The sequence below is a fragment of the Trichosurus vulpecula genome, chromosome 7 (genome assembly GCF_011100635.1).
Source record: "Trichosurus vulpecula isolate mTriVul1 chromosome 7, mTriVul1.pri, whole genome shotgun sequence".
Taxonomy (NCBI): Eukaryota; Metazoa; Chordata; class Mammalia; order Diprotodontia; family Phalangeridae; genus Trichosurus; species Trichosurus vulpecula.
In genome coordinates this window covers 206,225,145-206,249,760 of record NC_050579.1, presented here as the reverse complement: position 1 = coordinate 206,249,760, position 24,616 = coordinate 206,225,145, and positions in this window count along the sequence as shown.

The window sequence follows — 24,616 nt, the reverse complement described above, 5'->3', positions numbered from 1 at the left end:
TCTTGGCTCCACCTCCCTGAGAAGGGTTTTATAGGCTTCCTCAGAATGCCAGAAGACTTCATGACACAAAAAGGTTAAGAATGACTGGACTAAATGATCTTTAAGTACTGCTTAAACACTAAGCCTACAAACCATCTATACCTCTTTGTAAGCTGTTGGAGCCAAAAATAATCATTGCCCAATGGCCAACCATAGCTTGGTATGCATCTTTAGATTTATCTAGGCTTCTCCTTGGACAAAAGGCATATAATCAGTTTGGGACTCATAAGAAGTCTTTCCAGAGTACATGATGAATTAACCCAGTCTTTGAGAACTCAAGATCAACTCCATATCCTACATGAGTCATTGGAGCACGAATGAATCACATGCAGAAATTGCAACATTACATCTTGTATCTTTTTCAGCCCTTCATTATCTAACTTGGTCCTCTTGCAAATTATCCCCATAATATTTGAGGGGGGGCATGATCCCATAGAACTAAAGAAAGCTCAATACATGATATACTTAATCAACTACCTTAAACAACCAGAGGAGGTTGATGACTGGAGCATTGGACACAGAATCAGGAAGACCTTGGTTCAAATCTGGCTTCCATCACTCCCTCACTTAACTATTGTCTACCTCAATTTCCCCAGCTGTAACATGGGGATAATAATAGCACTTACTTCCCAAGATGTTGTAATAAAATGAAATAAAAGCTGTAAAGTGTTTTATAAACCTTCAAGTCCTATAAGTATGCTAGCTACGACAAAACAAAATAAAAACAAAACTATTTGTAGGATATGAGTACTATTGTGACTGCAAAAGGTTATAGTCACAGAATCACAGAATCTCAGAGAAGCAAGGCATTTTAGAGGTCATCTAGTCCAATCTATATTTGAACAGAAAATTCCTCTCTAAAATCTTAGACAAATTTTCCTTCAACCTCCACTTGAATACATCTAGTGAGGGGGAATTCACTATCTACCAAAGCAGCACATTCCACTTTAGGATAACTCTAATTGTCAGAAGCTTTTCTTTATCATGAAGTGAAAGCTTGTCTTTGTAAATACATATATTGCTCCTAGTTCTACTTTGATTTGTGGAAAAAGGCTGATGAGGCCTAAAGAAAGACTGCTATAGTTTGGCTGGAGGTACTCTTTAGGATCCTAGTTTAACTTTAGTTATTTTCTTTAAATTTTAAAATGTTTTCTTTCCTTTCTTTTTTTCTTTCTTTTCTTCTTTCTTTCATCTCTTCCTTCCTTTCTCCTTCCCTTCCTTCCTCCCTCCTCCCTTGCTTCCTCCCTCTCTTTCTTCCTTCCTCCTTTCTTCCTTTCTTTCTTTCCTCTCTCCTTTCCTCACTTTCTCCTTTTATTACTCCTTTTCTTTCTTTCTCTTTCCATTCTTTCCTTCCTTCCTCTCTCTCACATTTTCTTTCTTTTTTCTTTCCTCTATCCTTTCTTCACTTCCTCTCTCCCTTTCTTCCTTCCCTCCTTCTTTCTTGCCTCTTTCCCTCCCTTCTCCCTTTCTTTCTCTTTGTGTCTTTAATCCTTCCTTTCCTCAGTTCCTTCCTTTCCTCAGTTCCTTCCTTTCCTCAGTTCCTTCCTTCCTTTTTTCTTTCCTTCCTTCCTTTTTTCTTTCCTTCCTTCCTTTTTTCTTTCCTTCCTTCCTTTTTTCTTTCCTTCCTTCCTTCCTGACTTCTTTCTTTCTTTCCTTCTTTCCTTTCTTCCTGACTTCCTTCTTTCTTTCCCACCATCCATCCCAACATCCACATAGGTCAAGAGGCAGTGTGTTTCAGCAGAAAGAGCGTAGGCCTCAGACCCAGAAGGCTGAGATCCTACTTCCAGCTCTATTGCTGATAAGCTCTTGGATGTTAAGTGAATTACTTTATCTCTCTGGTCCTCAGTTTTTTCATCTGAAAAATGAGGGTTCTAGATCAAATTGAGTCCTTCGTCTCTAACATTTAGTAATGGATAATCATTGTTTTTTCTCTGCAGTAAATGTCATTGAGTCCCAATGAGGCCTGCCCTTGCTCTTGGCCTCTGGTTTTGAGGACTAATTAGTACAATGTCTTTTGTGACTCCTATCACCTTGTACAGTGGAATCATTCAGTAGTGTAGGTGACAACAGTGGAAAAATTTCAATGGAATTTTACCTTAATGGAGGCCAGAAAGACATTTTTTACAAGATTCTTAACATTTCTAACAAAATGCTATTAGAGCAGATATTCTACTAATTATTGTTCATTTGTTTCTATATTCTTTGCCTGTAGCCAGAAGCTATGGTTCATTTTACAAACTGGATATATTTGGACCTTGGCTGTGATCTGTTTTGGTACTCAGTCTTCCTATCTTGTGATCTATTAAAGACATGAAGGACTATATAGTTAGAAGAAAGAGGACATGGGATATTCACTCACTCTTAAGTTTAATTTCTATTTCAGTTATCTTGGAGAGTAACCCAAACCATGAGATGACAACATCTCAAAAAGAAAATCATTTGGGTTATTTAAAGCAATTCAATACAATCAAATGCTTCTTCAGCATTAATCAACATTGTCACACAAGGACTATTTCAAATCATTTGCATCAAAAATTAGGTTGAATGGGCTTTTTTCATATCGTTAGGGAATAAACAGTACTTTCAAAAACCCACATGCTGCCTTTTAATTAATTTAGCCAGAATAAACTCCAAATGGAATCTTCATTTGTTTGGCAGTGATCTTACTTACAGTTTTTTTTCAAATAAGAAAAGACATGGGCATACCAACTGGCATTGGTGATACAACCTTTGCTGCCATTAAAAAATGCACAAACTGTGGTCCCTGCGAAGTTGGAAACCACACAACCTCAACTGCATCTAAAGTAAGTATGAGAACTCAAAGAAATATAATTGCTCCCAGCAATGTTTAGAAAACATTATTGGGAACCTGTCATTACTAGATGTTTTCAAGTTTAAGAAATTTAATTGCTTTTCATAATTTCCTTTGAGGTGGAAGAAACATTTTAGGAGAATTTTCCATGAGGTGTAAATGCTAGATGGTTCATTGCTTTTAAGTAATTATTAATTATCTCTTTTTAAAAAACCATCCCATATACTGTTAATGCTATTCACCTATTCACTGCTGGATTCTACTGAAATAATTAGTCATGCCAGGAAGTTATATACATAGATCATCTATCTATCTATCTATCTATCTATCTATCTATCTATACACATGTACATATATATCCTTTGCTAAAAGAAATGACTATTCTTTTCAGTTTGAATTTTCATAGCTTTTAAATTAAATGTAATTGGAGGTACAGTTTACATTAATTTTAATTATCTCATTTTAGTATTATTGTGGTCAAAGTGAATTTTACAATATAGATCTGTCTTAAACTTTGATTTTCTAGTATACATGGTAACAAAATTCCATATTGAAAAATGTTTATTCTGATCCCTCCTAACACCTTCCCACTAACCTCTTTTAGGTTGATTGCAGTTGTTAAAGGAGCATCTCTATTTTATTAACTATTATGCTCTAAAATTACAACCCAAAGTAGTAGGGGAATGTCATCCTAGAAATGTATTCCTTTTGAAACTTTGTCTTATTTTGTCTTATTATGATTCATACCTTGGCTTTTATATACTATCCTTTCCCTAAATTGAATGGTTGAAGAATAACAAAACAAAATAAACAAAAAACACTGGCTTTTGATTTAGATGTGCTGGATTTGAATACCATTTCTTTTACTTATAATCTACATAACCTTGGAGAAATTACTGAGTCTTTCTGGGCCTCAGCTTCCTATATATAAAATGAAGTGGTTGAAATAGATGATCTCCGAGTCCTTCCTAGCCCTAAATATGTGATCCTAAGAAAGGTCTCTCTCCTCTCCAAAGCTGCGAGTCGTTCATTACTTTGAAACACAGATTAATAAAGAGGGAAAAAGTAGTCCAGTAAAACTTACTCCAACACATTGCTTGGGCCTGGAAGTATGTGCATTATTTCTCATGCATAGTCCCCCAGCCAATTGTTATTATCCATCCTTCATTTAGAAGAGGACCAATGCCATTATGTGTGATGTCCTGCCTTGCACATGAATTGGATTTAAGTGAAGCAGAGTTGCAGAAAGTGGTCAGCCTCATTCTCTCTTCCAGAGTCATTGAAGTCTAGTGGCAAGACAAAAGTCAGGATGACTGGGTATGGCCCAGGATGCAGTGGATGACCTGGATATCTTTGATACCTGACCAAGCTCTAAGCACTTCACAGCCCCTTTTTCAGATGCCTTCATGGCCATTGGAACAAGTTGTTCTCATCTGCCCATTCTGCCAGGGGATATTTTCACATGCTCGGGGAGACATCCTCTCATTCACTAATAGGTTGGAGGTCTGTTGGTTACCCTCAACCTGATTTAGCCTGTCTGCCATGATGGTTTACTGTCATATGGCCACTGCATATGCTACAGCTTCTTGGAGCCACAGGTGAGAGTTGGGTGAAATGTAGACACCAAAGGTGGATGAGCTGCCCAGCACATTAATGATGGGAAGGAAGTTCGTTTTTTGAACTCTTCTCTGGTGCTGAGCTTGGTCATTATAATTACACAGTGTTCAATTATGTTGATTTTCCCCAAGGAATTCATTAATACCTTCTTTGAAAATTGTTATTAAATACTTAAGAAACTTTCATCATTAAACTATGGGATAAGAATCTTCAGAGGTTTTGTCCAGGTGCTCTATGGCAGGTGAAATGGACTTGAGATTTGTGGCCACCACCCAAGTGTTCTGATCCAAATTCTAGCCTTTATATTGCTAACACATTTGTCTGATTTTCACATGAGCATCCAACTTTCCCTTCCATTTTAGGAGATCATCTTTTGTTGCTAAGCATCATGTATGCTATCTAAAAATGTTAATAATAATATGTATAACATAATATGTCATGTTTAACAGGCTTAATGTAACAGATGTACTTTTCTATATCTGGAATAGCAAGTATATAAACATATTTTGTAAACACAAAATATTTTTTTTCTTCTTAACCATGAAGGATTTATTCCAGATTTAGTTCTTCTGTATTCAATACCCAGTCCAAGTAAATTTCATCTAACATTTTCCTTAGGTCTTAATCTAAATTACATTTCACTACAAATAAGCCTTTGACTTGCTTTCCTTTATTATTATAAATATTTTTATATATTACTCAAGAACATAAGTGATGCAGCTATTTGATATCACAGATTTTTTCATACATGCAAAGAGAAGTGGAATATTGAAGCAATAATTCATATTTTCTCATGATATCCAATATATTGGTGATTTTTGTGTTACCTATAAGATATAGAGGCAGTGTAGCAGAATGGATAGAGAGCCAGCTTTAAAGTCAAGAAAACCTGGGTTCAACTCTTACCTCTTATACATAGTGGCTCTAAGAAACTCTCTAAGACTATAAATTGCAGGAAAGTGTTCATTTCCATTAGTAGAGGGAGTTTCCTATACCAGTGAGGTCATAGGTTCAGTCTCTCTACAAAATGTAAATGTGAAGGAATGAAATTATTTTCTTTATGTGGCTGACAAACAAGCTTTGGAGGCAGTTCCTTCCTTCCCACCTCTTTCCACAAAACTTCATCAAGCAAGTCCAAATAATTGCATCCAAAGGGTTCTTCTGGCTATAATTACATGGATGGTTGCCACAGTTTCTTCCCTCATATATAGCAAAGTCAGAATCCTAGAGATATCAAAGAGTTCACAAAGGTACCTCAGTTTTATTGACTATTTTAACCATATGTGATAATACCTAGAATTTTAAAACCATTAAGAAATGTATAACCTTTACAAATGCATTAATTTTTTTCTATCTTTTATTCATGCATAATCATGCATTATTTCCTTCCTCTGGCCCATTCCTTCTTGGTGCAAAACCAGCTAAATGACTACTCCATATGCAAGTGAAGTCAGTACAACTGTGATTTCAGTGGGATGATGAAGGTCAAATAATAAGCAGAATATATAAGAAAGCAGTTGGGGAATCTGTAAACCAAGGCTGGGTATAGGCTTTTCTGTAATTTGAACAATGATTGCTCAACTATGAACCAGAACTAGAACTCAGGTATCATTTGCTGAATGACACCATCACTACACCCATATTACTGCTTCTAATCATATAGAAAAAGAATTATACATAATTGCATAATATAAAGTAAGATCAACAACTAGGATTATAGGCAGAACTAGATACAACTTGTAGGTCATCTAGTCCAAGATCCTAGGTTTACAAATGAGGAAACTTAGTCATCAAAATTTAAGCGATTTGTCAAGGTTTCACCTTAGGTCCACGAGTTTAAGTTCAATACTCATTTTACCATACCCTGGTACTTCCCTATGGGTGTATAATTTCATTTTTAATGAGGTCACTATGGAATATTGTGTTATTTTTTCAATAGTGCTATTATTACTCTATTTTCTTTTTTTGAAGCTAACTCTTCTTTGGAAAACTTTTAGAGAGAAAGCTATTTAGATGGAGTATATGAAGCACATAAGGAAAATAATTTCATTACTTCATACTCATTCAGTACCTCTTGCAGATAGTATATACCTCTGAATACAGAGTCTAGGGACTAACTTCAGGTGCCCCTGGTATTTTTGGTTCAGTATCTTAAGCAGTACTCTTCTCACTCTCAGAAGAGATAGTATCCATCATATGATTTAGACAGAATGCGTGTACAGTTGGAAGCATAAGGAAAGGCAACAATAGGAGAAGAAGCCAAAGTAGGAAATGGGGGATGCTACATGTACATACATGGAACTTGACCATAAGAGCTCAGCTTTGGTCTTCCTTGCTTACTATTGCATTTATGAAAAGATCTTCTTGGAAAGTACTTGAATGTGCCTAACCTGAGACGCTACTTAGACATGTTGATGTCTTTATTTTTCACCTTTCCCTTTGCTTTATAACGATTGGATAGAAATCATTACTAAATGTTTTCTATTCTCTTAAATGGTTTACCTGCTGTTTTTTAAGGAATGTAAACAGTTCAACTTTAATAAGTCCCTTATGATTTCACATTCCTATTTATCTTTTCATGCTTCTCTTGATTCTTGTATTTGAAAGTCAACTTTTCTATTCAACTCTGATCTTTTCATCAAGAATTTTTGAAAGTCCTCTATTTCATTGAAAATCCATTTTCCCCCCAAAGTATTATACTCAGTTTTGCTCCATAGGCAATTCTTTGTTTTAACCCTAGCTTTTTCGACATCCAGAACATCATATTCCAAGCCCTCTGATCCCTTAATGTAGAAGCTGCTAAATCTTCTCTAATCCTGATCATGTTCCTACAATACTCGAATTGTTTCTTTCTAGATGCTTGCAATATTTTCTTCTTCACCTGGGAAGTCTGCAATTTGGCTACAATATTCCTAAGAGTTTTACTTTTGGGATCTCTTTCAGAAGGTGATAGATGGATTCTTTCCATTTCTATTTTCTCTTCTGGTTCTGGAATACCAGGGCAGTTTTCATCGATAATTTCTTAAAAGATGATGTTTAGGCACTTTTTTTGATCATGGCTTTCAGGTAGTCCAATAATTTTTAAGATATCTCTCCCAGATCTATTTTTCAGGTCAGTTGTTTTTCCAATGAGATATTTCACATTGTCTTCCATTTTTTCATTCTTTTGGCTTTGTTTGATAGTGCCTTGATTTCTCATAATGTCATTAGCTTCCATTTGTTCCATTCTAATTCTTTTTAGGAGGAACAAAGTAAATTTATTCTACAAACCTTGCAAGATTTGGGCACACCTCCATAATGGAGGAGGCGAGGTAAAAGAGAACCTGCCTTAATTTATAGTCTTAATGAAAAAGATTCCCACCCACCTCTATCCCTTCTCACCATTGCCTGGGAGGTGGGCTTACAGTCTAGGCGTGAAAACTACACAGAGGACCAAGATTGATCCAGTTCATTCAGGTTTTTCCCTATCAGAATTCAACTGCCAGGGTGGCGTCTAAAAGTCTAGGAGAAGAAATGGGGTGGCGGAAGGAGAGACCCTTTCTGGAGCAGAGAACAAATAGCTCACAAGAAGTTCATTATTTTTTAACATCTGAGAGAGAGAGGGGGAAGGGCATGCCTTCCAAAATTACAAGGACAAATCCCAAAACCTCTCCATCAGACATACCCTGTGAAGTCTTCACAATTATCCATCCCATGCAGTGCCCCCTCTTCTTATACTAATCTGAAGACTTCACACATCATTGCTGATATAAGTTGCGTCCCCATTAACCTTTTCTAAGGTTTCCATTCCTCAAAATCTCCGACGCATTGACAAATCAAAGGGGGCAGTCCCTTTGTAAATACAGATACAGAGACCCAAAGGAAAACAATGATGCAATTGTCCCTTTAAGGTTCAAAAAGTCTTTTCCTGTGTAGCTGTCCGGCAGGGAGCACCAAAAGTCTTCTGGTCTTTGGTATTTGCTCTCAGCACAGCATCCCAGCACCTTCCTCTTGTCTTCTTATGGGAACCAGCTTTCTGTCCATTCTCCTACAAAAGTCACCTTAGCACAATTTTAAGTTACCATTTCTGATCCTTATAATCCTAATCATTTTACAAATTGAAAATTGGAACCTTGACCAATTGTTCTGTTTAAGAAATTCACATCAGAACCCAGTTTCTTATATTCTACATTCACTCATTATTAATTTCCCCACCAGGAGGATGCTATCTCACTTAAGGAATTAACAGGCTCCAGTACATACATAAACACATTAAATAACCAATTTTTGTCATAGTACACACAATATCATAAACTTTTGTCATACCATGTTTCTTTGATGACATTTACAGAATAAGCTACAAGCCATTCTTCTTTTAACATTATTTATTGTAACAAATCTTTAGACAAGCTTGATATTAACCAAATAGCAAAATAATATTCTCATAAGCCCTTGACCTAATTATCTCTATACCATAACTGAGAGAAAATCTAACTCATATAGGGACCTATGCAAAAATGCTACTCCCAGTCTTATAGTAATCTAAGATGTTCCATAATCAATAGATTTTTTTACTGTACTTACAAAACCTTCTGACTATAGAAATTTGCCACCAAGAGAGCAGGAACTCAGAATCAGGGGACCATATTTTCCCCAGATTCCTATCAACTCCAGGCAGAAGTTATGTCAAACTACAAGCTGCATTGAGCCAGGCCTAGTCTGCCAGGCTTCAGTTAAGAGAATCAAGTAAAAAGGGTCCCACCTGAGCACATGCTGAACAGTTGCCCCCTCAACTTTGCCAAGAAATCATACCTGAAGCTCATGCCTGCCCTCCCACAGGGCTGCTGGCATCTTAGGTCAGCCTTCCTGGACACTCACAACTACAGTTAGGCTCAGAAAAACTGTCAGTTAACAGTCACATTAAGTCTTTCAATGGCAAGATTGAATGAATATAATCTCACATTGCTTCAGGAACATTCTTACAACTAGCTTTAAATAGCTTGCATGCATTTCCTCCCTCATTCATAAAGTCTTCCTATTAAGATCATAAGTTATTGCTCTAACACATTTGCATCAGTTTCTCTTCTATTTTCCTATTCTTCTCTAATTATGCCTGATCTGAAAGAATTGAACCATTACTTTATTTTTTATGTTTTAGAAGATGAAATGAATTCAAATCCACATTTAACTTTTCCCATCAATACAGAAATATTCTACAACGTCTCTCCTAAAGAGACTTACATTGAAATTCTTTTCCCTAAACTGAAGATGTCTCTGATTTAGTTGTGGTAATTAATTACACTATTTGTATTAACATCTAATTGCTCTTTCATCACTTTAAAACATCTAAGAACTCCATCTCACATAGATACAATATAACTTTAAAATCCCAGCCTTAGTCTGTGGGATAATGATTCAACCTTACATTTGTAAACAACATTATCTCATAAAACTTTTCCCTTTTTCCCCAAATTATTCCCATTAATACTTTAGAAACCATATTATCTTTCATTTGGCTATACAAGAGTACCAATGTAACTAGTCATTTGATTAAAAACAACAATATTTCACATATTTGCATTTATCCAATTTTCCATAATTCCCCATAAAACCAACTTCTTTTACAATGGTAACATATTCTGGCAGATAATTTCCCTTTTGTCACTACCTGCTTGTTTCTGATTAAAGAAATCTGCCACAACATCCCCCCCGAGGGTGGGTTCTTTCCCCTCAGATGGCAAGCTTCACTAATTAAAAAGTGTATCCTTAAGACCCACATCCTCCTCGAAACCTAATCTTATCCTAAAAAAAAAACCCATCACTTTTGCAAATCCCAGTAACTACTGCTCCTCCCCCTTCCTTCCCTTCTGACAGGTGGGCAAAGGTAGAACTCTTTCTTTTTATTTAAACTAAGGGGGGGATGAGTAAGGAATGCAGACTGCCTCCTTACTCAAAAATGTAGAATAAGACATTGAATGGACCTTTCTTGGGGCACATAAAACACATGCTTTAACCACCCTCCCCCAAGACTTCTACAAATAAGGTTCTCACTCAGAACTTGGAAAACTCATAGTAGGAACTGCAACCAATTAGCTTACAGGTGGAAATTCAGCAGGCCTTCTGAAAATTATACAAAAAGATTTTACAGAGCATTTTTCAAAAGCATTTTCCCTTCCTTAAAACAGTTTAAAATTGATCCTGATATAAACATGGATTGTCACTAAACTTTCACGAAGAAAAATTATTTGGACAGCTCTAAAATGAGATGTGTCTCTCTCTTAAAGCAAAATTACCTTTAAACATCGGGATTCATTCACAAATTCCCAATGTGCCATCACAAATTAGTCCATAAACCTCCAGATTAACATACATAAATACATCTTTAGATGATTCAGGCTTGAAAATCATACCCCTATATTTTCAAAGTATTATAACAATTCAATTCTTTGTTATTACAAAATTTCTAGATATCACAAAATTCTTTAGTCAAAAAGATGTTGTAATGGGGATAACACTTAATTTCTATACATTACATACCTGATTAAATTAGCTTTATTACAATAACAAAGTTTACCAGGATTTTAAAAGCTTTCTCCAAAGGAATCCCTCTACCCTGAAAAATTTTAAACAAGATTGAATATCCAAAAGTTCTTGGTTCAGTTAACAACCTCAATTTCTTAACTAAGTACAATTCTTAATCTAACATCTAGATTATAAGAGCAATTATTTTAATCACTAGTGGTAACCTTTTAATTTCTAAGGCCCAATACTCTTAGCACTGTAAAAGAAAAGATTACTGTTTATAAAACCACATTTTAACAGTTCACAGTGTATCCTGAATTGACAGAGATTACAAGAGGACCTAATAAGCCTCTGTATAAATACTTGATTTAGAGCAAAAACAATTTCAATTGAACTTCCAGACAAAACTTGACAGTTATAATTTCTTAGGTTACAGCAATTGTCCAACTTCTTAAACTAATACAACTCTAACAAAATTTATACTATAGAAATGTAATAATGCCTTAAACATATATTATATATGTAAAATTTGAACTACTCATTTCAGACTAGGTAAATACATTTCTTTTTTTTATTTAAATTTACTTATTTAACATATTTAGTTTTCAGCATTGATTTTCACAAGAGTTTGAATTACAAATTTTCTTCCCATTTCTACCCTCCCCCCCACTCCAAGATGGCATATATTCTGGGTGCTCTGTTCCCCAGTCATCCCTCCCCTCTGTCACCCCACTCCCCTCCCATCCCCTTTTCCCTTCCTTTCTTGTAGGGTAAGATAAATTTCTATGCCCCTTTGCCTGTGTATCTTATTTTCTAGTTGCAGGCAAATACATTTTTTTTGGGTTTTTGAACATCTGTTTTTAAAACTTTGAGTTCCAAATTCTTTCCTCTCTTCCCTTCCCACCCACCCTCCCTAAGAAGTCAAGCAATTCAACACAGGCCACATGTGTATCATTATGTGTAACCCTTCCACAACACTCATGTTGTAAATGACTAACTATATTTTGCTCCTTCCCAACCCATCCCCCTTTATTGAATTTTCTCCCTTAACCCTGTCCCCTTTCAAAAGTGTTTGTTTTTGATTACCTCCACCCCCATATGCCCTCCGCTCCACCAACCCCCCCTTTTTTATCTTCTTCCCTCTTCTTTCCTGTGGGGTAAGATACCCAATTGGGTATGTATGGTGTTCTCTCCTCAGGCCAAATCTGATGAGAGCAAGATTCACTCATTCCCCCCTCACCTGCCCTCTCCCCTCCTCCCACAGAACTGCTTCCTCTTCCCCCTTTATGCGAGATAATCCACCCCATTATATCTTCCCTTATCTCCCTCTCTCAGTATGTTACTCTCTCATCCCTTAATTTGATTTTATTTCTTTTAGATATCTTCCCTCCATATTCAACTCACCCTGTGTCTGCTCTCTCTCTCTCTCTCTCTCTCTCTCTCTCTCTCTCTCTCTCTCTCTCTCTATATATATATATATATATATATATATATATACACACACACACACATATACACACACACAGATATATACATACATACACATTCACATATATATATATACATATATATGTATATATATATATATATATATATACACACATATATATATATATGCATGTTCCCTTCAGCTACCCTAATACTGAGGTCTCATGAATCATACATGTCATCTTTCCATGTAGGAATGTAAACAAACAGTTCAACTTTAGTAAGTCCCTTTCAGTTTCTTTTTCTTGTTCTTTTTCTTGATTACCTTTTCATGCTTCTCTTGATTCTTGTGTTTAAAAGTCAAATTTTCTATTCAGTTCTGGTCTTTTCACTGAGAAAGCTTGAAAGTCCTCTATTTTATTGAAAATCCATATTTTGCCTTGGAGCATGATACTCAGTTTTGCTGGGTAGGTGATTCTAGGTTTTATTCCTAGCTCCATTGACCTCTGGAATATCGTATTCCAAGCCCTTCGATCTCTTAATGTAGAAGCTGCCAGATCTTGGGTTATGCTGATTATGTTTCCACAATACTCAAATTGTTTCTTTCTGGCTGCTTGCAGCTTTTTCTCTTTGATCTGGGAGCTCTGGAATTTGGTTCCAAATTCCTAGGAGATTTCTTTTTGGGATCTATTTGAGGAGGCGATCGATGGATTCTTTCAATTTCTATTTTGCCCTGTGGCTCTAGAATATCAGGGCAGTTCTCCTTGATTATTTCTTGAAAGATGATATCTAGGCTCTTTTTTTGATCATGGGTTCAGGTAGTCCAATAATTTTTAAATTATCTCTCCTGGATATATTTTCCAGGTCAGTGGTTTTCCCAATGAGATATTTCACATTGTCTTCCATTTTTTCATTCCTTTGGTTCTGTTTTATAATATCTTGATTTCTCATAAAGTCACTAGCTTCCACTTGCTCCAATCTAATTTTTAAAGTAGTATTTTCTTCAGTGGTCTTTTGGACCTCCTTTTCCATTTGGCTAATTCTGCCTTTCAAGGCATTCTTCTCCTCATTGGCTTTTTGGAGCTCTTTTGCCATTTGAGTTGGTCTATTTTTTAAGGTGTTGTTTTCTTCAGTGTATTTTTCAGTATTTTTTTGGGTCTCCTTTAGCAAGTCATTGACTTGTTTTTCATGGTTTTCTCACATCCTCCTCATTTCTCTTCCCAATTTTTCCTCTACTTCTCTAACTTGCTTTTCCAAATCCTTTTTGAGCTCTTCCATGGCCTGGGACCAGTTCATGTTTATCTTGGAGGTTTCTGTTGTAGGCTCTTTGACTTTGTTAACTTCTTCTGTCTGTATGTTTTGGTCTTCTTTGTCACCAAAGAAAGAATCCAAAGTCTGAGACTGAATCTGGGTGTATTTTCATTACCTGGCCATATTCCCAATCAACTATCTTGACCCTTGAGTTTTTCAGCGGGGTATGACTGCTTGTAGACTAAAGAGTTCTATGTTCCACGTTTGGGGGGGATGTGCCAGCTCTGCCACACCAGCACTGCTACTTCCCCAAGAACCCCCAATCCAGACTGAGCTTAAATCTTAAGCAGGCTCTGCACTCCTGCTCTGATCTGCCACTTAATTCCTCCCACCAGGTGGGCCTGGGGCCAGAAGCAACTGCAGCTGTAGCTGCCCCACCTCCACTGCCCCCAGGGCTGGTAGCCAAACTGCGAACTCCTTCCACTCCCACAGCATTTCCCACTAATCTTCTCTGCTGTCTTTGGTGTTTGTGGGTTGAGAAGTCTGGTGACTGCTGCAGCTCACTGATTCAGGGTCATAGGGCACATTCCGCCTGGCTCCTGATCTGTTGGTCCACGCTGCTCACGCTGGGCTCTGCTCCGCTCCGCTCCCAGCTCCCAGGTCCCAACTCCCACCTCTCTGTGGGATAGACCTCACCCAGAGACCATCCAGGCTGTCCTTAGCTGGAGCCCTGCTTCCCTCTGCTGTTTTGTGGGTTCTGCCATTCTAGAATTGGTTCCAAGCCATTTTTATAGGTTTTTGGAAAGACTCGGCAGGGAGCTCACCCTAGTCCCTGCTTTCAGGCCACCATCTTCGGTAAATACATTTCTAAAGCAAATATGACAGTTTAAAATTACCAAATTTTCATCACATCCTTTAAAGCACCCAATTCACATATATCAAACTCAGACTAAAATCACATAATGGTCTTCTCAAACTTCACAATCTAAGAGAATTTTAGAAATACAATATAATTTTAGAAAAAAAGAAACAATAAATTTCAGATGACCTCAGTTGCAATTTTAGGTTATCACATATGGGAATTGTTGATCCTATTACTTCTGGTATTTCTATATTAATACCTTAATATATAAATACATTGTATGTGTATATATATGTGTATATATATTTGCATGTATATATATATATATATATATAGATATATATAGATATATAGATATATATAGATATATGTAAAAGAGAGAGAGTAGACATGGGGTGAGCTGAAGATGAAGGGAAGATATCTAAAAGAGATAAAATGAAATTAAGGGATGAGAGAGCAACATACTGAGAGAGGGAGATAGGGAAAGATAGAATGGGGTGGATTATCTCGCATAAAGGTGGCAAGAGGAAGCAGCTCTGTGGGAGGAGGGAAAGGGCAGGCGAGGGGGGAATGAGTGAACCTTGCTCTCATCAGATTTGGCCTGAAGAGGGAATACCATACATACACAGTTGAGTATCTTACCCCACAAGAAAGAAGAGGGAGGAAGATAAAAAAAAACAAAAGGGGGGGGATGATGGAGGAGAGGGCAGATGGGAGTGGAGGTAATCAAAACAAACACTTTGGAAAGGGGACAGGGTCAAGGGAGAAAATTCAATAAAGTGGGATGGGTTGGGAAGGAGCAAAATGTAGTTAGCCTTTCACAACATGAGTATTGTGGAAGGGTTATACATAATGATACACATGTGGCCTAGGTTGAATTGCTCGACTTCTTAAGGAGGGTGGGTGGGAAGGGAAGAGGGGAGAGAATTTGGAACTCAAATTTTTAAAAACAGATGTTAAAAAAAAGTTTTTGCATGCAACTAAAAAATAAGATACACAGGCAATGGGGTGTAGAAATTTATCTTGCCCTACAAGAAAGGAAGGGAAAAGGGGATGAGAGGGGAGGGGGGTGATAGAGGGGAGGGCTGACTGGGGAACAGGGCAACCAGAATATATGCCATCTTGGAGTGGGGGGGAGGGTAGAAATGGGGAGAAAATTTGTAATCCAAACTGTTGTGAAAATCAATGTTGAAAACCAAATATGTTAAATAAATAAATTTAAATTTAAAAATATATATATATATATAAATACATGCATCACATATATTAATACATTAATATATTAAATACACTTTATTTATCTAGCTGTATATTCTTCAACACACACTACCTCTGGCCCAAGCCAGGATTATTTGCCTGGCCATGAATGAACTTATAAAAGGAAAGAAAAACTTTATTTCATATCATTATCTGCTTTCATGAACCAGCCAGATTTGAATTTGGCACCCTGCTTTCTGCAAGCTTCATCTTATGCGTACTGGCAATTAACAAAATGCCTAAAAGGATTTTTGAGGGGAAAGGGGTGTAGGCATTTCTCTTTAAAAAAAAAACCTTTTAGACTCTTAAGAAAGATAAGAGGGAGTGGTCCTTAAGAGTACATGGGTTTTGCAACTCCCCCACTCATTCTTTCTACCAAGCTAAAATATTTTCTGTTTTCCCTCCCTTTGTCTGCCTCAGCAAGAGAGGGGAATCCCTTTCACTTGCTGAGGAGGATTGACAAAAATGAGTTGAAGATCTCAGCCGTGGGTAAATTACTTTGGGCCTAGCATCCCTTTGAGAACAAAGGAGCCAGCCCTTTAGACACGCTAATTTTCCTATTCCTAGCCATTTGCACATGGCTTCAAATCATGATTTTATATAATCTCTGTGAAAACAAAATTCGGTAATACCTTACATGGGCAATGCTTAATGATTATACAAATCAAAATATTTCTTATAGTAAATATCCAGAGATTCAATAAAACCTTTCATCACTCCCTATTTCCCAATCAAGTTACAAGTTTCTTTTAGCTTCAGCTCCCCACAGTCTTTCAATGTGGAGGGTGGGGGAAGGGTGTGGACAGGAGCACATGGCAGCTAAGAGCAACAACCCCTCCCCAAATTCCTTTATACAAGTTTCTCTCTCTTTCCCAAATTTAACTTTAACTTTTAGCCTCTGCATTCCAATTTCAATCTTTCTTCCCTAATCTTGACCCAAACTACCTCAAACATTTCAAGTAAATAATAAATTACATACTCACCCAGCTCTTCCTTTTCCGATCTGCTTTCTTTTCACCTTAAAACTTAAAGGTTAAAATAAATGACCAACAATTTTAATCATGTCCTAAGCAGACCACTGAACCTCCTTAAAGTGGTCATCCAATTTTTCATACAGACCCCTTTACTCTCCTCTACAGTTTAAACACTTGCCTGATGTTAGATAGGCTAACCCAATACAAAATACACAGATTTTTCCTTTAGAATCTAACCAACCCTCAATTCAGAGCCCCCGGCCCTCCCGGCTGGCAGCTTCAGCTCTGATTCCTTAGCTAACAATATTCATACCAAAGGAGCCCATTTCAGTCTCCTAGAGTTAAACATTTTTACCTGCACATAGAACAGAAAAACACAGACAAAACATTAGTCAGACAGACATTTCACACGAACAATTTCGAATTTGAATTCAGACCCACTTAGATAAATTAAGAGCTCTTTCTATGGCCATTCCTTTCTACTTTGGTACAGCACATTAGGGCTATCCAAGTGCTGGGATTTGCAACCAATTTACACGAGACAGGTTGTCCTTGTCTCCGGGTTAGAAACCCCACAAATTCCAATTCCCTGGCACTCCAAGGCCAGGTGGTTTTTTTTTTTTCCTAAGACCTTGCGATCTTAGCTCAGTCCCCGAGTGTCTTCTCAGAGTCCTTAAATCTGTCAGTTGACACTCTTGGATCGCAAAGACAGAGGACACTAAGGACCTACCCTCGATCACATGGCATATGACTATTCGCAACTGAAAATTTCACGGCTGGCTGTTTTCCACTCAGCTCATAGTGCAGTCAAATTTCCCCCTTTTTACTTTGCTTGTCCGAGTTCCTCTCCTCCGAGTTTGTGACTCTCCAGTGAGACCAGGCCTGCCCTCAGGTGCTCAGCTAGTCGGAGAAATCTCCAGTGTGCGCTGGCTAAGTCCTGAGTCTGGTGCCTGCCTACATGGAGAGTGCAAATCTCGGTAAGACCTCCAAATCTGTATTGGACAGGATTTTTAAATAATAGGAGAAGCATCCTTAGGAGGAACAAAGTAAATTTTTCTACAAACCTTGCAAGATTTGGGCACACCTCCATAATGGAGGAGGCCTCTAATTTTTAAGGAATGATTTTCTTCAGTGAGCTTTTGGACCTCCTTTTTCATTTAGCTGATTCTACTTTTTAAGGCATTCTTCTCCCCACTGGCTATTTGGACATCTTTTGCCATTTGGGTTAATCTATTTTTAAGGTGTTATATGCTTCTGCATTTTGGGGGGTTTCCTTTAGCAAGCTGTTGACTTGTTTGTCATGGTTTTCTTGCATCACTCTCATTTCTCTTCCCAATTTTACCTCTACTTGTCCTACTTGATTTTCCAAATCCCTTTGGAGCTCTTCCATGGCCTGTGACCAATTCTTATTTTTCTTGGAAGTTTTGGATATGGGAGCTTTGACTTTGTTGTCTTTTTTGAGTGTGTGCTTTGATTTTCTTTGTCCCTGAAGTAAGATCCTATAGTCTGATTTTTTCCCCACTGTTTGCTCATTTTCTCAGCCAATTACTTGACTTTTTAGCTCTTTGTTAAGGGAGGACTCTGCTTCTAGAGTGGGGTGGGGGTGGGGTGCGGGGGTGTGCTGTACTGTCCCAAATTTGAGCAGTTTTGTGCAGCTATTTTCAGAGATATTTCTAGGGACCTGTAAATTTTCAGTTTTTCCAAGGTTGTATGATCAAAGGAGAGGTGTTTTCTCCTCTCCTGGTCTGTGCTCTGGTCATGAGTGAACACAAGCACTTTTTTCTGCCTTGGAACTGTGCGCAGGATTCCCTCTCCACTGTCACCACAAGCTCTGCCACACCAGTGCTGCTCCTCACCCCAGGGCCACCACTCAGGACTGTGACCCAGATTCAAGCATGGGTAAAGCAAGAGAATCCTGAGTCAGTGTCACCAAAGAGATCTGTGCAATCACCCTATGATCAGCTGCTCCATCCCCCTACTCTCTGTGGGCCAAGAGCTCTGGAAGCAGCCACTGCTGCTGCTACAGCTGCCACTGCCATCACCAACATCGGGGGCTGGGGCTGGACTGCAATACTCTCTCACCTAGGTCTGACAGACCTTTCCAATTGACCTTCTTGGTTGTTTTTGACATTTGTGGGTTGGGAGGTGTGGAAACTGCCATAGCTGCCAGTGATTCAATCCCCTGAGGCCAGCTCCTGGATTGCTGGGAGGGGGGTGGGGTCCCGGTCTATGCTAGTGTGGTCAGCATTGGTCTTCCCTACTCTTCCAGCCCAGTGCAGTAGACATTTCCTGTCAACCTTCCAAGTTGTCTTAGGCTGGAAATTTGTTTCACTTCTTATTCTATGGGTTCTGCTGCTCTATAATTTGTTTAGAGTCATTTTTTACAGGTATTTGGAGAGATTTGGAGGACAGCTCAAGCAAGTCCCTGCTTTAACTCTGACATCTTGGCTTCACCCCCACCCCCTTGCTGTTTTAATAGCACTTTAAAATTTACTTGCATTCTGAATGTGTGTCTAAGGTCAGTGGCTTTTTGAATACACAGAATTTAAGAAGGTTGGGGATTCTAATTTTTGACCTTATGATAAGAGGCCACTTTGATCAGAAGGTTCTGAGCTTTATGTATTTATGTATCATGTATTTATTATAGTTCATTAATTCATTAAAATTACTAATCTCTGTTGTTAAAAGCTCTCTAAAACTTTGCAGAAGAAAAAATGCGAGTGGGTCCAGGCAAAAATTCATCCCTGGGTTAAAAAAATGAATTAATCTCTAATCCAAGATGGAGTAGTAGGAAACAGTACAGCCCATGTCCCCTTACTTCAGACTATTTTAGAAAATACCTGGGAAGAGTGCCAGACTGAGTAGTGATCTAGTGACCAGGTAATCGAAAGAGAAAACAGAGTGGGTCATCTTTCCAGTCCAAGATCACAAATTCAACCCAAAGGCAAGTGACTGCAGGAAATGTTGAAAATGTATGAGTAGTAATTGTAAACTCAGGCCTCAGGGTTCTGAACTAGGCTGGGCCTATACTGTGGTACCTTTAAACCTATTGAGTTTTTCAGGTATCTGACAGAGGATAGAGCCAAATGCCCTCTATTAGAGTGGCATCCAATTCGAAATTTGTTCTGCTTGGACCTCAACCAATGTCTAGAGCCTGAGAAACCCAGGAGGGCAGTAATTAGACTATATCCCCTATTCTGATTACATAGGGCCTACTGAAAATTTGCACCTCCCTGAATCAAAGTGATCCTATGATCTTTGAAGAAAAAAAAACACTCAATTCCCAGAGAATGTAGCTGCTGGATTCTAGATAGAACAAGGTCCCAAAGGTCCCAATCTAACAGATGTACAACAAGCGTGGCCTGAACATAAAGTCCCAATCCAAGAAATCAGACTGGAAGAATGAGTATGTGAAAAGAAAAGATAAAGAGTTTGTATGGTGCCAGGGATATCTGAGACACAAACTCCAAAGGCCTATAAGCCAATCCTGAAAGAAAATCATGTTGCCTACAAGATCAATTAGAAGTCTCAGGAGAAATGAATCAAGGATTTAAAAAGGTTTTAAAAAGTGCCTCAATTCAGTAAGTATTTCTTAAACACATAGATTAATGAAATGTATTTTCTTGCTTTGTGGAAGTTTATATTCTAGTTGGGGAGATGTTCTGGTCAGTGTGATGTTTCAAACAGTGACAGGAGGGGAAATAGAAGTTTCCCATTAAGCAAATAGAGAATGGGAGAGAGGAAAAGAGGGTTCTCTTTCTATGTAACCCATGGCCCAGAATCTCACAAGCTCTTAGCTTGCCTAAACTGGAAGCACATGAAATAGTAAAGAAACCACATAGTCTTTCATGATCAAGTGTCAAAATGATTCTTGTGAATGAAATTTTGAAGAAAGGGAAAATGGATGCCTATTATAGAAACATTCAGAAACAGCCTTCCAGAAGAGATGAGATTTGAGATGAAGCATGAAGAACAGGTAAGATTTAGACGGACAAGGAGTCAAATCAAATCAATAAATAGTTTATTAAGTGAAACACTGTGTTAAGCAGTTCAAATGCAAATATAAGCAGATAGTCCTTGTCCTCAAGGAGTTTACATTTTATTGAGGTGGGATGCAGTACATACAAGGAAGCTAGGAAAGGAAGGGGTAGGTGTTGGAGTGATTGGGGGCAAAGGAGGAAGTTCTGTAGTGGGGGCTGCATGGTAGAGAATTTTGAGAGAGTTAGGAGTAGAGCCTGGAGAGGAATGAAGATGTCTTAGCTGGGCACTTTCCTTAAAATGGAGGTTCTGGAAGGAAGTGGCCAATCTGAGGAAGGGGCCACAAAGCAGAATATACTTCAGAGTGAGAAATCCAGAAACAAAGTGAACTTCTAGGTGAGGAGGCTTTTGTGGCAGGGCAGAGAAAATCCAGAGCACAGAACAAATAAAAATAATATGTTACTGAAGAGAGAGGAGCAAAAATGAGCAAAGATTTTTAGTTGGGAATGAGGATGGTGTATTCAAAAGGCTTGTTAGTTAAGAGTAACTGACAGGCCTTACACTTGTTGATTAGTTAGGGGGTTGTCTACCTCAAGCATGTGAAGATTTTTCTCCGGTAGAATGGGCTGATGAGAACAATGTGCTCTAATGGCTGTGAAAGTGGTTGAAGCAGGCACTGTGGATTATTTAGAGCTTGGTTAGGCATCAAAGACAACAAGGTCATCCACTGCATTCTGGACCATTACCAGTCATCTTAACTTCTATCTTGCCATTGAATTTCAATGACTCAGGAAGAGAAAGAAAGGCTGATGACTTTGTGTAACTCTACCTCACTTAAAGTCATTTCACATGGGAGTGAAGACATTTCCCTATGATGTCTCTGGTATTCTTTGAAAATGAAGGCCAGCTGTTCCCCCAAGATAGCACCGAAAACGAAGAAGGAAGCTATTGTCCCTGCCACGACAGAAGCCAAGTCCAAGGCCTTGAATGCCAAGGAGGCAATGTTGAAGGGTGTCCATAGCTACAAAAAGAAGATCTGAATATCCCCCACCTTCCAGAGACCTAAGACATTAAGACTTCAAAGGCAGCCCAAAAACCCTTGGGAAAAGTACCCCTTGGAGAAACAAGATTGATCACTATGCCATCATTAAGTTTCCCTTCACCACTGATTCTGCCGTGAAGAAGGCTGAGGACAATAGCACCCTAGTCTTCATTGTGGACATCAGGGACAACAAGTATCAGATCAAGCAGGTGGTAAAGAAGCTATATAACACTGAAGTGGCCAAGGCCAACACATTGATCTGGCCTGATGGAGGGAAGAGGGCCTATGTCTGACTTTCTTCAGACTATGAGTCTTTAGATGTTTCCAACAACATTGGAATCATCTAAACTGTGTCCAGCTATCCCACTCTATCTACAATAAAAAGTTTTCTAGTATGAAAAAAAAAGAAAATGAAGGCAAAACAACAACATTCAAAAGGCAACAAGGAGAAAAGTAGCCTGGCTGTGATAAGGGTACAGTCTCTGGGAACCCCCTTGAATCTGGAGCAGTCTCTGGAAACCCCCTTGAACTCTCCTTGAATCTTCCCACTTAATCTGCCCTTCCTCTGAGGCTGTAAGCCTTTCATTATCTAAGCCCAAATCTCTACCTAGCCTAGCCCTCTATTGTTCAGCTGCTTCCCATCCCATTCTCCTTTTTCCTGGAGTTGACCTCTAGTCACCCCAGTACCATCAAGATCCTCCTTGGACTCCTCCTCAGGACCCTACCTAAACCCCTCCTCTAGTCACCCCAGATTACTTGACCACCCCTAGATCCCTCCCACAATCTTTCTGTATATAAGCTATATCTTGCCTCCATGAAGGCACTCAGATTCAATCTAGCTCAGCAGATTGAATCTGGCTCACTTTTGAAAACAAGGGTCACAAAAGCGTGAGATTCCTTAGGACAACCCAACATGGTGAATCTTTAATAAATTTTGTCTTTTTCCTTGGCTGAGAAGGCTTGAGTCGAATTCATTAGGCAGGACCCAGTGTGTCAGTATTTTAAGGTCTCGAGCACCCCTAAAAACCTACGGTTTCCCCTACCTCATCATTTTTCTTTAACCTCATCAGCTGGAGTGGTGAGTTCATGCTGGGAAGAGAATAAAGTTAGACAAGATAAAACAAAATCAGATTTTGGAATACTTGAATGTCAGGCTAGGTTTTGACTACTCTTAATGACAATAGAAAGCCACTGAAAGACTGAGCCTGAGAATGTGATGTGAAATAGGCAATTTAAGAAACCTAATCTGATAGTGGTATATCTGAAAGATAAGGAAAAGTAACTGGTGCTACCAAGCAAAAAGAAGGCACATAGTAAGGAAGGAGAAGAGGCTGGGGTCATGGATATCAGGTAGGAAACTTTAGAAAATCAACTTCAGAATTGTGGCCATGGACATAGAAAGGAAGAGACTGAGTTTAGAACTATTTTGCCTAAAGAATATGATGATGATGATGATGATGATGATGATGATCCCAATAGTTAATAATAGCCAACATTTATATAGCACTCACCATCTGTCAGGCACTGTGCTAAGCACTTTACAATTATTATTTCTTTTGATCCTCACTACAACTCTGAGAGGTAGATGCTATTATTATGCCCATTTAACAGAGGAGGAAACTGTGGCAAATAGAGGTTAAATGACTTGCTTAGGGTTGGTTACAGCTAGTAAGTATCTAATGCTAGGTTTGAACTCAGGTCTGCCTGCCTACACACCCAGCATTGTATCCACTGTACCACCTGGTTGTCATTAGGTGAAACTATAAAAAACTTTCTGATTTTGTGGTTAATTAAATAAAAGGAATGAAGGAAAGGAAAGAATCTAAGATAATGTTAGAGTTTTCAAGTTTGAGGGCCTGGAAGAATGATGACACAAAAATGAAATGGGGAGCTAGTGAAAAACGATGACAAAAGATTTTACTTTTGTGTATTTAATGAAAGCTATCCCATAGGTAGTTTGAGATATGGAACCAGAGTTAAGGAAGAAAGATAAGGAGAGAGAGTTATGAGCTGGAGATTCAGCAAGGTAAGGAGGGGGGGCAGCGGTGGAGGGAGAGAATGGCTATTTTAGTCATCCAGGGAAAAACTCCAAGAACTCACTGGTGAAGTTTGCCACCTGGGGCTTTCTCTCTGAAGGACTACAACAAGAGACCTGACTCTCCCTCCTAGTCCCAATTTCCTCTGAGTTTAAGAAGGCACTCTGTTGGAAAGATTGCCTGTCTGTGTCTGTCTTGGGGTGCTGTTTTGCTCAGAGTGTTTTTTCTCAGTTACCTTAATTTTCAAATGTAACAACCCAGAGGTAGAGAGCACCCAGGTAAAAACTTTATCTTAATCCAAAGTCACAATTGCAGTGTTTCTGGGTCAAAAGGTAGATGCCGTTTAAGGGGATAGTTATAAATTGTTTTCCAAAATGAGTGAATTCATGGCTTCACAAAAAAATATACTATATTAGTAGAAAGATAGTCCTTTCCCTCAAAGAGTTTACATTTTAACGTGTATGGGGGTGGGGAACGGTACATACAGGGAAGCTGGAAAATGGGGGTTAAGTGTTGAGGTGATTGGGAGTGAAGGAGGAAGTACTGTAGTGGAGGCTGCATGGTATGGAATGTTGAGAGAGTCAAGAGTAGAGCCTGGAGAGGAATGAAGACATGGCTTTTCTGGGCACTTTCCTTAAAATGGAGGTTCCGGAAGGAATCATCCAGTCAGAGGAAGGGGCCACAAGGCAAAGCATACTTTCAGAGTGAAAAATCCAGGAACAAAATGAATTTCTAGGTAAGGATCCTTTTGTAGCATGGCAGAGAAAGTCCAGAGTATAGAGTAGAGACCAGCAAGGAACAAATAAAAATAATATATTA